Below are 13,623 nucleotides of genomic sequence, written 5' to 3' on the forward strand. Positions count from 1 at the left end.
GAGTCATCTTGAAAGAGCTGAGCCAAAAACACTCCCCCTCTGAAAAGTAGGAGCCTCGCGGCGAGGCAAAATTATAGACTATAAAATAAAGGGCATTTTTACAGGAGAGAGACCGGAGTCCATCAACTGTTCCTTTAATAAATAAAATCTAATTGTCCTCCCCTTCGGAGAAATGACCCCCTGCCCACCCATGGCAAAGTTATAATTTATGAAAAAGCAAAAGGGGTGTGAACATCAGAGCCTTGGCAAGCAGACAAAGCCAGGGGATGGAGCCTGAATATGACCAAGGGCCACGTGTATGCAGGTTTCTAGTCATTATTCTGCTTCTCTACACTGTTGCTCCATAAGGGGGTGGGTTGGGATTCTGGAACAAGACTCTGAGGAAGGCTTCTTGCTCACTGAGGGGTGATAGCACCCTGACCACAAGGGACAGTTTAGAAGGAAAAGAGAGGACCGTAATGAACTAAAGCGTTTTTGAACTTGTTGCGGAAGCCTGGTCAGTGGTCCCTGAAAGGAGATATCCAGAGGGGGAGGAAGGTACAGATAAGGGAGCAGGAATCAGGATCTTTTCTAAGGACATGTGTAGGGACCTAGACTCTGCTTTCCTGAGCTCCTGAGGTCAACGTTTCAACCATTCCATATGCCTCTCTCTTTTGGGATTGGCAGGAGCCTCCCCAGATCCTGGATCTATGGGAGGTCGCCATGGCAATGATGCTCAGTTAAAGAGTTCCATGAGTGATAGTCACAGGCCTGGCTGTGTTCATCTGCATCTGCTTCCCTTGGTCAGCTAGGTAGAGGGTCAAGGTCATGGTGGTGGTGGTGGTGGTGGTGGGACCACAGGCACAGATTGGAGGCAGTGGTATAGGTGAGCTACCTCTGTCACCCACTCTCTTCCCCAGCCTCAGTCCTTCTCTTGTGGGGGCAAGCTCCCCACTTCCTTCCCAGCCTCCTGCCTTGAAGATCCCTCTTGCTCACTGCCCCAGCCACCTGCGTCTCCTGGTGCCAAGCCCTTCCAGCTTCTGGTGTGGAAGAGAAGCACCCGGTCATGGTGCTGACACATGGGGAAGTCACAGGAATGAAAGAAAAGCCTGGGGCACGTGCCTGGCCCCTAGCTTCTCAAATAACGGTAGTGAGATGAAGAATTAAGAACCAATAATGACTAATGGTTGTGCATCATTAATAACCAACAGTCCGTGCTGATCCTAAATACTCCTAGGAACCTTGGCATCTGGAGCCTAACCCACCACTGGACTCCACGAAAGCCTCAGTCCAAGCTCCAGGAAGGATGAGCAGAGGAATGAGTGAGAAGGTGACCTGGCAGCCATCCTTCTGGAGAAAGCTTGGTCCCCATGAGCTAAGACGGCACCCATAGAGCCTCTGCCTCCTTTCCCATTTCTTGACTGTCACCTTCCATCTCTGTCACCCCAGGATGTGGTCTGGAGTGCCCCCTTTATGAGGACCTCAAAGTGTGTCGTCAATGTCATTACCTTAGAACCCCTTCCTGAGCACATGGCAAGGCGGACTTCTTGCTCCTTGCTTTTTTTTTTTTTTTTTTTAATAAACAGCTCGGAACTGCCAGGGGCAGTGGGCTGCTGCCAGAGCTGGCAAAAGTCATTTCCACCCTCTCTTGGCCCTAGAGGGAGGTGGGCGTGATGAATGGGTCTCAGGTGCTCAGTCGCATCCATCAACTGCCCTGTGGGGGATGGTGGCGCCAGAGCTCCTGTCACTGAGTTTCCTGGGATGCTGCCATCCCACACACCCCAGCTGCCATCTCCAGTGCTGGCTGTGGATGCCGGGACAGGGCATGGGGAGAGGGAGGGAAGAGAAGTTAGGAAGAGGAAGAAGTGAGGTGGAGGAAGGTGGAGAGGAGAAAAGAAGAGGAGAAGGAAGAGAAGAAGAAGGAAGAGGAAGGAGAGGAGGAGGAGGAGGAAGTGGAGGAGGAGGAAGGGGGAGGGAGAAGAGGAGGAGAAAGGGGAGGAGGAGGAAGGGGAGGAAGGGAGGAAGAGGAAGAGGAAGTAAAAAGAGGCAGAAGGAGAGGAGGTGGGGGGAACACCTTCCCCCCAGCCCTGCTGTCAAGAGCGTGCAGGCTGTCATCCCTGTACCGTCTGACTTGGCACCAAGCCCAGCACACAGCAGCTGCTCAGTAAATTTTGTTGAACTGAGTCAAGTTTAGCTTGGAAATAGGTTCACAAGGAAGAGGACCTAGAAGAACGGGGGAAGGGGAGGAGGAACAGAGGGAAGCGGGGGGAAAAGAGGAAGCAGGCAAGTGAGCAGCTGCAGTGTAAAGGGATGGGGGCCTGGAGAAGAGGGGGAAGGTGGAGCTGATGGAGAGGGGAAGGAGGAGGGTGTCTGGGAGCAGAGGCAGAGAGAGGGGGTGGTGGGGAAGGGGCTTGGGCTGGCAGTGGAGGATCTGTCCTCCCCATCTTTGATCCAAGGTGGGATGGGCTAGGGGTCACAGGAGGCTGTCAGCAGCCCAGGAGTAGGGGTCTGGAGGTGCCAGGTGGTGAAAGCTGGTGTCCATGACCCAAGGCGCAGGCTCACTGGGGCCAACCCATGGGATTCTCCGTCTCCACCAGACCCGACAGATCTGACTGCCTTCCCAGAGGCCCACCAGGAGCAGCACCTTCCATAAGGGGTGCAAGCCAAAATGTCCCAGCCTGGGGGTCACTGAGTTCTGCGGAGAGGCCCAAGAGCCTGGTGTTCTGGGGGTTGGGGGAGATGGTGGGCTTGGTCCCACCTTCCTGGAGTTGTCTGGTGTGTTCAGAGCCTCAGCTGGTGGGCTTGAAACAGGAACATATGCCAAGCTGTGTAAACTCCTGGGTAGCAGAAGAGAATGAAAGGAGTTGTAGCTGAGTACTGGCTCCTGGATTTGCCACTCAGAAATCCACCCACACCTCTGCAACACCAGCATTTCCAATCCAAGTTAGAAGTTGCTTGCATCCACTGCTTTCTGTGTGCAGACCGCAGAATTTCATGTGAACACAGATACCTCTTGCAGGTTTCTGGGGGGAGGGTCCCAGTTCTGCCCTTTGAGTCAGATGATCTTTTCCGTTTCTGACCCAGCTTTGGACATTTCAAACCAGTCTGCTGTTTTCATCCTGGGACCTGGGAAGACTCATTTTTCCCCCAGCTGTCCTTATTGGACAGCTTGACTCAGATGGAACTCTCCTCCATCAGCATCGCATGAAGGATGGCTGGCAGATAATCAAGATATCACTGTGCCTGCCTCCCAGAACCTTGGCCAGGGAGAGCGCTAATGGATAGAAGTTTCTTCGAGTCACTGGGAGACAGGTATGGACAAATGCTAGGCGGGGACACTCTGCTTCTCTAAGGAGAGACTCCAGTAATGTCTTGGGAACTTCTGCTGTCTGGCATTTAGTGCATCTGAAGAGGAATAATTCTCTAGCATACCTACCAAAAACAGCTAGAACTGAGCTTCTAGTCACAGCAGCATTGGGCTGGTCCCATAACTGAGTGGAGGGGTAAGTCAGTTGTCATTGAAACAGTTACCTCTAGGCTGTGCACCTACTGTGTATCAGGCACAGTGCTGGGTGTCCCGCATACAAGGGAGACCAAGCTGATGGGCTTCCTGCCCTCATGGAGCTGATAGCCACGTTTGTTCATAATCTTTACAGCAAGTCCAGAGATAGGAATTAATGACCTCCAAGCACTGCAAGGGGACCTGGGGTGACCTCCGCAAGCAGACACAGGCAAAAGTAATAGAGGTGGGGTTCCAATCCCAGGAGAGCTGACCCCACAGCCAATAGCACCATCCTCTGCAGATTCCCTTTGTGATGTGATATAGAATTAACAGTGTTTCCTATGTCACCTTGTCCAGATAATATTTGTCACCTGAAGCTTGGTCTGCTTCTGCCACTCACCAGCCTTGGGACAGTCACCTGTCTCTTTGCCTCAGTTGTCCTCAGCTGTGAAATGGGGGGAAACCAGGTCAACCTTGCAATGTTGTGGAGATAAGAGCTCCAAGGGACAGCAGTTTTGTCTGTTGTATTCACTGACATAGTCCAGCACCAAGAACAGCATCCTAGCACATAGTAGCTGCTCCACAAACATAGGCTCAATGAATGAGTGAAGTGTCAGTGCCCTGACACTTAATTAGTGTGTTTTGGATGAGTGGGTGAAACGCTAGTGTCTGCCACCCACTAGATACCCAGTTGATGTTTATTAAGCAAATTAATGAAGAAGAGAATAGACATGAAAATACTCTAAGTGTTGGTGGCTTAAACTTCTGAAGGTTTATGAGGGAGATCAGGATATGAATATCCAGAAATATGGGAATTTGCACCTTCTTACCTCCCAGGCTAGGAAAATGGGCTTCAGAGGCAGATGGGTCCAGGTTCAAATCCTGCCTCTGTTCGGGCCCAGCCAGGTGCCTTGTAGAGCTGGAACTTGCTCAGCTGGAGGAGTGGGGATGATAAGACCCTATCTCACAGGGATCTGTGAGGAATTAGAGAGGGCCTATGTGATGGGTAGAGTCAGTTCCTGCGAATGTCACCCGGATCCACCTCCACCTGCCCCCAGCACTTCATGCAAGGTGAAGGGTGATGCACTTCAACGTGCTTGTATTACTTATTCTGATCAGAATGCTACTCCTAGCAAATGTATGTTTAAACATCTTAATGCTTGTTTGATTGTTTGTTTTTTTTCTTAATGGCTCTGCCCATCATGGCTAGAGAAGGCCCCAGACTAAGGGTGAAAGTTCCAGAATAAGCAGTTGCTATATATGACCACGCTCTGAGCAGCACACGAAAAAGACAAGGATATCAAAGCAGTCTGTTAGGTGGCAGAACGAGCCAGCTGCTGAGACAGTGTCTCGGCATGGACCACACTCCTGCCCCCGCCAGGCTGTCCTGTGAAGGAGGCTCTGTCAATTTACCACATGAGTAGATGCTCCATGAATATCAGGTGGAAAATGAAAAAGTCACCTCTATACTCATTCAATTTGTATGCACAATCCCATCAGGATCAGAATCCTCACCTCACCTTACAGATGAGAAAATGGGGTCTCCTTCATGAGAAGCCATTTGCTCAAGGTCACATGGCTCAGTGGCAGAGCCTGGACTTAACCCTTGGTGGGCCAGATCTGTATGTCCTGCCTTTCCCTTCCACAACATCCCACATCCTCCAGGTAGAAAGGCAAGTGGAAACCTCAACCGGCTGAACTCCTATTTACATGTCTATATATTTCAACACCCACTGAGACATAATGAACCAAAAAGGTGAGGTCCAAGTCAAGGAGAGACACGGGATTCATGGGCATTCGACATAATTGCACACCAAAAATAATCCCCCAGTCTGAGTCTGGGCAGAGCCTGGGCCTACTGGAGCTACAGGAAACTCGACGCAGACTTAATGATACCATGAATCATCCCCCGAGATGTGCTGTCACCCCTATTCTTCATCCGCACCCTGAAATTCAAGAGGAAATTAAAAATGTATGGATGTTCTAATACTGGCAAGGCCCAGGATGGGAAGCCAGATATGCTTTTAGATGACCTGAAGGTTTTGTGACCAAGGCCAACACAACAATGGATAATCTGTAATTAACATTGATACAGTGTCCAAGACTGCGTAATGTGGTAGGATCATGAGACATTTATTAAACCCCAACAGGGTGCAACTGAATTCTGCATAAACACTGCTGTATATTGTGCCTTTAGGCTTTGCAAGACACTCCTTGATTTTTATCTTTGCAATAGTCCTCTATTATAATCCACTATCATAATCTTCCGGTTTCACAAATGAGGCTCAGAAGGATACATAATTTGCCTTATAGTCAGTGGGAGAACATGGATTTAAGCCAAAGAGTCCAGCTCTGGGATCCATGCCTTCTAACTGGTCTACTCTCCAACCCTTTACTGCCCTATTTTACAGATGAGGAAACTGAGGCTTTGGAGAGGCACGTGGGCTTGCTGAGGAAGTAGCAGAGCCAAGGTTGTCCTCTCGGTCTGGCCATATACGATGGCAGGCTGAGCTCCAGGGAGCAGAGGTGTGTTGCCTTCCCCTCCTGGAGAGCACACAGTAGGAGTGGAGACTGGATAAACCTATGAAGAAGAGTCAACAGGGCAAAAAGTTCTGGATAAGTTGAGCCTTAGACTAAGTATAGCTGGAGGCGGGCAAAGGAGAGAGGTACCAGAGCCTGGGGGATTGGCCTTTCTGGAGGATATTGGTGGTTGAGTGAGGCTTTTGGAAGGGGTATAGGGTTTGGGCAGGGATGTCAAGGAGGACATGCCAAGCATAAGAAGGAGATCCCCGTCCCTCCCCCCCCCCACCTCCTCCCTACTAGTTATGAGCTTATTCAATATCCAAACCCTTGGCAAGTAAGGGCTGATAATCCAAATCTTGGATTTGTCAAGGAAACCAAGGCTGAGAAAGGCCATCCAGCTGGAGGACTCAAAGCAAGGAGGAAGCCATGGGGTGAGATAACCGAGGAAGCATGTTCAACCACAGTGAACCTTGTTACTCCTGGCCAGAAAGTACAAAGACTTGAGTCAGGAAACAGACTCTGTAAATACCCTATATTCTTGATAATGTAACAGTTTTTGTGAAACAAGATAACTCCCAAGTCTTCCTTGCTGTTTGCTCTGATCTTAAGTGGGTGATGAGTCCTTGAAACATGGGCAAAACCAGTAATTTGCCCTCAGTAGACACCTGTCCGCCATCCTTCTGTACATCAGCAGACTTTTCCTTGGCCTCACCCATACACTCTATTGGGTTCTAGGTGCTAGGTAGTAGGTACTGGGTCCTAGGTCCTAGGACAAGCAGTTTTTGAATGCAGTTGCCCATCAGAACCACCCCTAAAGCTCTATTAAACACACACACACACACACACACACACACACACACACACACACACACTTCAGTGCAATGAGGGGGAGGTGAGGGAACCATTCTACTTTCAAAGGGAATAAAGGCTAACCAGAGATGTGAATAAAAGAGGGAAAACTGTGTGGGAAGAGAGGGGGGTATATGGGAACTTTCTGCTTAATTTTTCTGTAATCCTTCTAAAAATTTCCCCCAAAATAAACTCTACTAATTTTTTAAGAGAGCAATTAAAGAAACAAAACAACAAAATGCAATGGATATCCTTAAGAGAATACAGTGATACGACAATTTTAGGAAATTGGGGGTAATGTGGGTATTGGGGTCTTGGATGTGTGTTTATTTTCTTTGGTGCATGAGTGCTATGGTAGTTAGGAAATGTCCTTCTTAGAAGAAAGATGGAAAACTATTTTAGGGAAAACTATTATGATGTTTTCAACTTACTTTCACATTGTTCAGCAAAAAAATAAAAAATGTGTTTTGATGTGGATAGAAGTAGAAAGGGAGCTAAAGACAAAAATGAAGTTGATACACAAAACACTGGTCATTGTTAAATTAAGGTGGAGGCTAATAGAATGGATGGTGCCCAGATACTACTGGAGTAGAAAAATATAAGAGGAAGAAAGAAGAGAGGAAGGACAGAAGGAGAGGAGAAGTGGAACTTACAGGTGATTTGGAAGAACCACTGTTCTATATTACAAAGAAAGGAAGGAAGGAAGGAAGGAAGGAAGGAAGGAAGGAAGAGAAAACATTTTTACTCATTCTTCAATGCTCAGCCCAACTGTAGCCTCCTCCAGAAAGCCTTCTCTCACCTCCCAGACTGGGTAGGGTGTCTCTTTTGGCTTCCACAGCCCCTGAGCTCCCCCATCATTATGTACTGAAATTGCCTGTTGACTTACTTGTAACCCCCAACAAGATTGCTATGAACTAGTTCCCATTGTTCTTCTATGAATCCCGGGTATCTAGAAGGAAAGTTTATAGGATAGAAAGAATGAAGGAATGGAGGGGTAGAGGTGGGTGGGGGGTGGAAACATAGAAAGAATGAACAAAAGGGCTCCATCCAACTCCTCTGGCTGGTTCATTCACACCTTAGCAGCTCTGCTTCCCAGCCAGCCAATCTCACGTCTCTGAGCTTAAAAACAATAGATCCCAAGCCAACTTCCAGCACACAATCTGCAGCAAATGGTTCATGTCTAAATCCAAGCCAAAAGGCTGTTTTCATTGCTACAGAATTCCGTCAACTTCTAGAATATCAGAATGGAAAGGGAGCTGAAACCTCAGCTGTCTTGGATGCCTCATTCTCCACCTGGAACAACAACGAAGGAAAGAGAATATCTCAGGTCATATTCTGATGAGACAGTGAAAGCACTGGGTTTATATTTCTTTACCTTCTTCTCTTCTTTCTTCTTTTTTTTTAAAGGGAGAGAGAATCTCAAGGGAACTCCTCACTGAGCACAGAGCCCATCATGAGGCTTGATCTCACAGCCCCAAAATCATGACCGGTGCCAAAAATCAAGAGTCAGATGCTTAACTGACTGAGCCACCCTGGTGCTCCTGTACTTCTTTACCGTCTGATACAATTCCCACAGTGTTTGGAAAGAACAAACTGGATATGTAAGGGGATGAAAATCTCTAATTGGATTGGAGATTCAACTTGGGTTCAACATATTTCAGTAAATTTTCAACGCATTCCTTCACTTTTCAGAGACCTTGCCTCAGTGAAACATGGTACAATGAAAATAACCATAAAAAAAATCTCAGACTTAGTCATAAAAGCACCCAGTTCCTCATGAAAATGCAGTTTTAAGTGAATGGAAATTATCTAACCAGCCATCCAGCCATCCAGCCACCCCTCCTTACATCCATCCAGAGTCATTTACGGAATCCATGATCCCAGATGCCATCAATACAAAGATCAATAGCCCTTGCTGTACAGAAGTCTCAAGTCTGAAATGGAAAGTAGATTCACCAAGTTATGACTGGAAGGAAATTTAAGTGAAGCATCACATCCTCTTAGGCATGAAAAGTAAGGAAAAATGTTTACTTAGCAAAGGGAGTAAAAAGGCTAGCTTAACATTCAATTTCTGGCTATGATAGATTAGCTTTTCTGGATCAGACAGACTAGATTTTCCATAGAAAATCTCCACTTAGCAAAGCTAGAAAAGCTAAGTTTACATTTATAGGCATTGGAAGGCACCAAAGCAGCCAGGAATTGAAGGGTCAAATTTTGGAAAGAGAGAAGTATGCTGAGGTGAGCCCAGTACTGTGGCATTTTTCCTCTGGAGTCATTTGCTGGTCTTGAGGAAGAATAATTAATCCAAGGAAGATACATACTCAGATATCAAGACTTACATATAAAACTACATTAATTAAGGCAATGTTAAATCAGCTCAAAGATGGGCAAGTAGAAAAATGTAAGAGAACAGGGTCTAGAAAATATATAAAATCACTTGATGTACTAGAAGACGACATGGTGGTAAAATGTGAAAAATGTGATGTCTTTTAAAATACATACACAAGGCTAGTTAGATATTTATATGCCAACAAATCTTAACCCCTACCTCACACCATAAATAAGAATTCCTGATGAATTGTATATATAGATAGAAAAGTTAAATCAATACACTGTTTTTAAAAAAACACAGGGGGATGTTTTCATAATTTAGGAGCAGGCAAATAAATCTTCAGTGAAGAAAAAACATCAACTATAAAGGAAAAATATTCTAAGTTCAATTACATTAAAATTAAGAACTTCTGTTCATCGAAATGAACTGTAAGAGAGTGAAAAGGACATTCCATCAAATGGATGGCTCAACATGCCAAGAAAGGACTTATATCTAGAATATATTAAGGATTCCTACAAATTAATAATAATAATAATAATAATAATAATAATAAAAGAGAGACGACCCAGAAGAAAAAACATAATGGGCAAAAGACTTGATCAGACCTTGCACCGAAAAGGATATCCCAATGAGCATATAAGCACATGAAAAGGTTTCTTCATCAGGAATGTGCAAATTAAAACCAAAAATATGGTTCCTTGAGTACAGATCCTTTACCTCTTTAGTTAGGTTTATTCCCTATTCTTATGGTTCTTGGTGCTATAGTAAATGGAATCAATTCTCTAATTTCCCTTTCCATATTTTCATTGGTATTGTATAAGAAAGCAACTTATTTCTGTATATTGGTTTTGTATCCTGCCACATTACTGAATTGCTGAATGAGTTCTAGTAGTTTGGAGGTAGAGTCTTTGGGTTTTCCACATAAAGTATCATGTAATCTGTGAAGAGAGAGAGTTTGACTTCTTCTTTGCCAATTTGAATACTTTTATTTCTCTTTGTTGTCTGATTATGTTGCTAGGACTTCTAGTACTATGTTGAAAAACAGTGGCAAGGATGGACATCCTTGTCGTGTTCCTGGTCTCAAAGGGAGGGCTGTCAGCCTTTCTCCATTGAGAATGATAATCGCTGTGGGTTTTTCATAGATAGATTTTATGAAGTTGAGGAATGTTCCCTCTATCCCTATTCTTTGAATTGTTTTAATCAGGAATGGATGCTGTATCTTGTCAAATGCTTTTTCTGCATCAATTGAGAGGACTATGTGGTTCTTCTCTCTTCTCTTATTGATTTGTTCTATCACATTGATTGATTTGCAAATGTTGAACCACCCTTGCATCCACCTGGTCATGGTGGATAATCTTTTTAATGTACTGTTGGATCCTATTAGCTAGGATCTTGTTGAGAATCCTGGCATCCTATGATCCTGCAATTGCACTACTGGGTATTTACCCCAAAGATAGAAACGTAGTGAAAAGAAAGGCCATCTGTAGCCCAATGTACACAGCAGCAATGGCCACAATCGCCAAACTGTGGAAAGAGTCAAGATGCCCTTCAACGGACAAATGGATAAAGAAGATATGGTCCATATATACAATGGAGTATTATGCCTCCATCAGAAAGGATGAATACCCAACTTTTGTATCAACATGTATGGGACTGGGGCGCCTGGGTGGCTCAGTGGGTTAAAGCCTCTGCCTTCAGCTCAGGTCATGATCCCAGGGTCCTGGGATCGAGTCCCGCATCAGGCTCTCTGCTCGGCAGGGAACCTGCTTCCCTTCCTCTCTGTCTGCCTCTCTGCCTACTTGTGATCTCTGTCTGTCAAATAAATAAATAAAATCTTTAAAAAAAAAAAAACAAACATGTATGGGACTGAAGGAGATTATGCTGAGAGAAATAAGCCAAGCAGAGAGAGTCAATTATCATATGGTTTTGCTTACTTGTTGGAGCATAAGGAATAACACGGAGGACATTGGGAGATGGAGAGGAGAAGTGAGTTGGGGGAAATCGGAGAGGGAGATGAACCATGAGAAACTGTGGACTCTGAGAAACAAACTAATGGTTCTGGAGGGGAAGAGGGTAGGGGGTTGGGTGAGGCTGGTGGTGGGTATTAAGGAGGGCATGTATTGCATGGAGCACTGGGTATGGTACATAAACAATGAATCATGGAATACTGAAAAAAAAACTAAATTTAATTTAAAAATGAAATTTTAAGAAAATATAAAAAAAATATGACCCTATCAACATCCACCAGGATAGCTAACATTTTTTTAAAAATGACAAAACCAAGTGTTAGCAAAAATGCAGAGCAACTGGAACCCCTATTCACTGCTGGTGGGAATGTAAATTGGTATCACTGTCTTGACAATATTTACTAAAGTTGAAAATACACCTATGGCCCAGCAATTTTACTCCTAGGCAAACACCCAACAGAAATCTAAATCCACGCCACAAAAGATGTGTACAAGATGGCCCATAGTAGTGCCATCCATAATAGTGTTAAACTAGCAACAACCTAGGGGTGCCTGGGTGACTCAATTGGTTAAGCGCCTGACTTGTGATTTCAGCTCAGGTCATGATCTCATAGGTTGTGAGATTGAGCTCCACATCGGACTCTGCATTCAGTGAGGATTCTGTCTGAGGATTTTCTCCCTCTGCCCCTGACACCACTACTCCACTCTCTCTATATCTCTCTCAAATAAATAAATAAATCTTTTTAAAAAAACCTAGAAACAACCTAAATGATGATTATCAACAGAATGAATAAATAATTATTTTTTATTCCTACAGTGGAGCATTATAGACCAGATTTTCTCAATAGTGATGTAACTGACATTTTGGACCAGATAATTTTGTGTGGCCAGTTCTGTGTATTGTAGGGTGTATAACAACATCCTGGTCTTCTACAATAGCACATGTCTCTGTTATGATGACCAAAAATGTCTCCAGACATTATCAACTATCTCCTGGCAGAGAGCGGGACGCAAAATTGCCTCCAGTTGAGAACCACAGTTATGGACTATAGAGCAAAGAAAACAAGGGAATTACCCCTACATGCAACAATATGAATGAAGCTCATAAACATAACATTAAATGGGGGCACCTGGGTGGTGCAGTTGGTTAAGCCTCTGACCCTTGGTTTCAACTCAAGTTGTGATCTCAGCCCAGTGTCCTGATCTGAGTTCAGCATGGAGTCTGCTTGGGAATCTCTCTCCCTCTCCCTCTGCCCTTCCTGCTCATGTTCTCTCTCTTTCTCTAAAATACAATAAATAAACATTTTTTTAAAAAAATCCACATAGTATTAAAAGAAAGAAGCCAGGTGCCAAAGAGTACTACTGGATACTTCCTCTTATACAGAATTTAAAAAAAAAACAAAACAGTCATATCTAATTCATAGCATTAGAAGTCAGGATGGTGGTTACCTTTGAGGAAGGAAGAGGTCATGACCTGAACAGGCTCAAGAAGGTTTTAGGGGCACCTGAGATGATCTGGTTTTGCTTTTGGTAGTAATTACATGGGTAGGGCCAATTTTTGAAAATTTCATAAAGATGCAATTTCCTGGATGTGTATTTCAATGATAGGTCCATGTCACCAAAATAGAGCTCAATCTGAGAGCCACAGATACTTTAATCCAAATGATTCTTACACAAACTTGCAGCTAAATTAGATGAGCCTCGAAACTCCTGAGAGACCCACATATCTACCATCCAAGATCTGGAGTTTTAAGTAGAAAACAGCCCTCCTGCCCATGGAAACCTGTCCAGGACACATGCTGGCTCCAAGGCTGATTCCTGGGCAGAGCCAGACTTCCGGTTCCGTTTGCACAGGGCTGGGTTCCATGGTAAATGTGTTTGCACTGACATTTTCATGCTTTCAGTTTCCACTAATCTTCCTAAGATTGATAAAACTGAATAGCACCCCTTTGTCTCAGGAAGACATAAAACCATATTCATGAGAGGTCTGTTCATTAAGTATCTTCAGGATGGATTAAAATGATCCTGAGCTCTGGTTCTAAGAATGCAGAGACCAGTAAATAAATGTACTATTGAAATAAGATTAGCGGTGAATGCTTAACCTACTTTGAGAACGACCTGTTTCTAGTGCTAAGTACCATCCATTCACATTTGCGTAATTAATGAACTAATTACAAACGCTTCTTATCTAATCATTTAAGCAGGCCTCGTGTGACCCATCCCTTGCCTTTGCTTCTGTAGTAGACTAATTGCACTTTCCCGAAAGGCATACAACTTTATTTTAAAAACAATACCCTGCAATTTAGACCTTTTTACTAATTCAAGCCAGCCTCGTCCCACATAAAAATCAACGGGGGTGAAAGGAAGTTGATGTCTAAATCTCGTTCTTTTTTAAACCAAGAACAGCAAGCCGAGAGTATGGGGCTGCAAATGTTTACAGAAAGCAAATTTTCCCCCAGAAAAAGGAAAAG

At 44.6% G+C, this 13,623-nt stretch overlaps 1 protein-coding gene across 1 annotated transcript in view; it reads right to left on the reverse strand.

The window, feature by feature from the left end:
• Positions 1-13,623, reverse strand: part of MYO18B (myosin XVIIIB) — a gene marked incomplete at its 5' end in the record, with an annotated part of 220,584 nt that overhangs the window by 4,348 nt on the left and 202,613 nt on the right. The window lies entirely within an intron of this gene.

This window comes from Martes martes (genome assembly GCF_963455335.1).
Source record: "Martes martes genome assembly, chromosome: 13".
Taxonomy (NCBI): Eukaryota; Metazoa; Chordata; class Mammalia; order Carnivora; family Mustelidae; genus Martes; species Martes martes.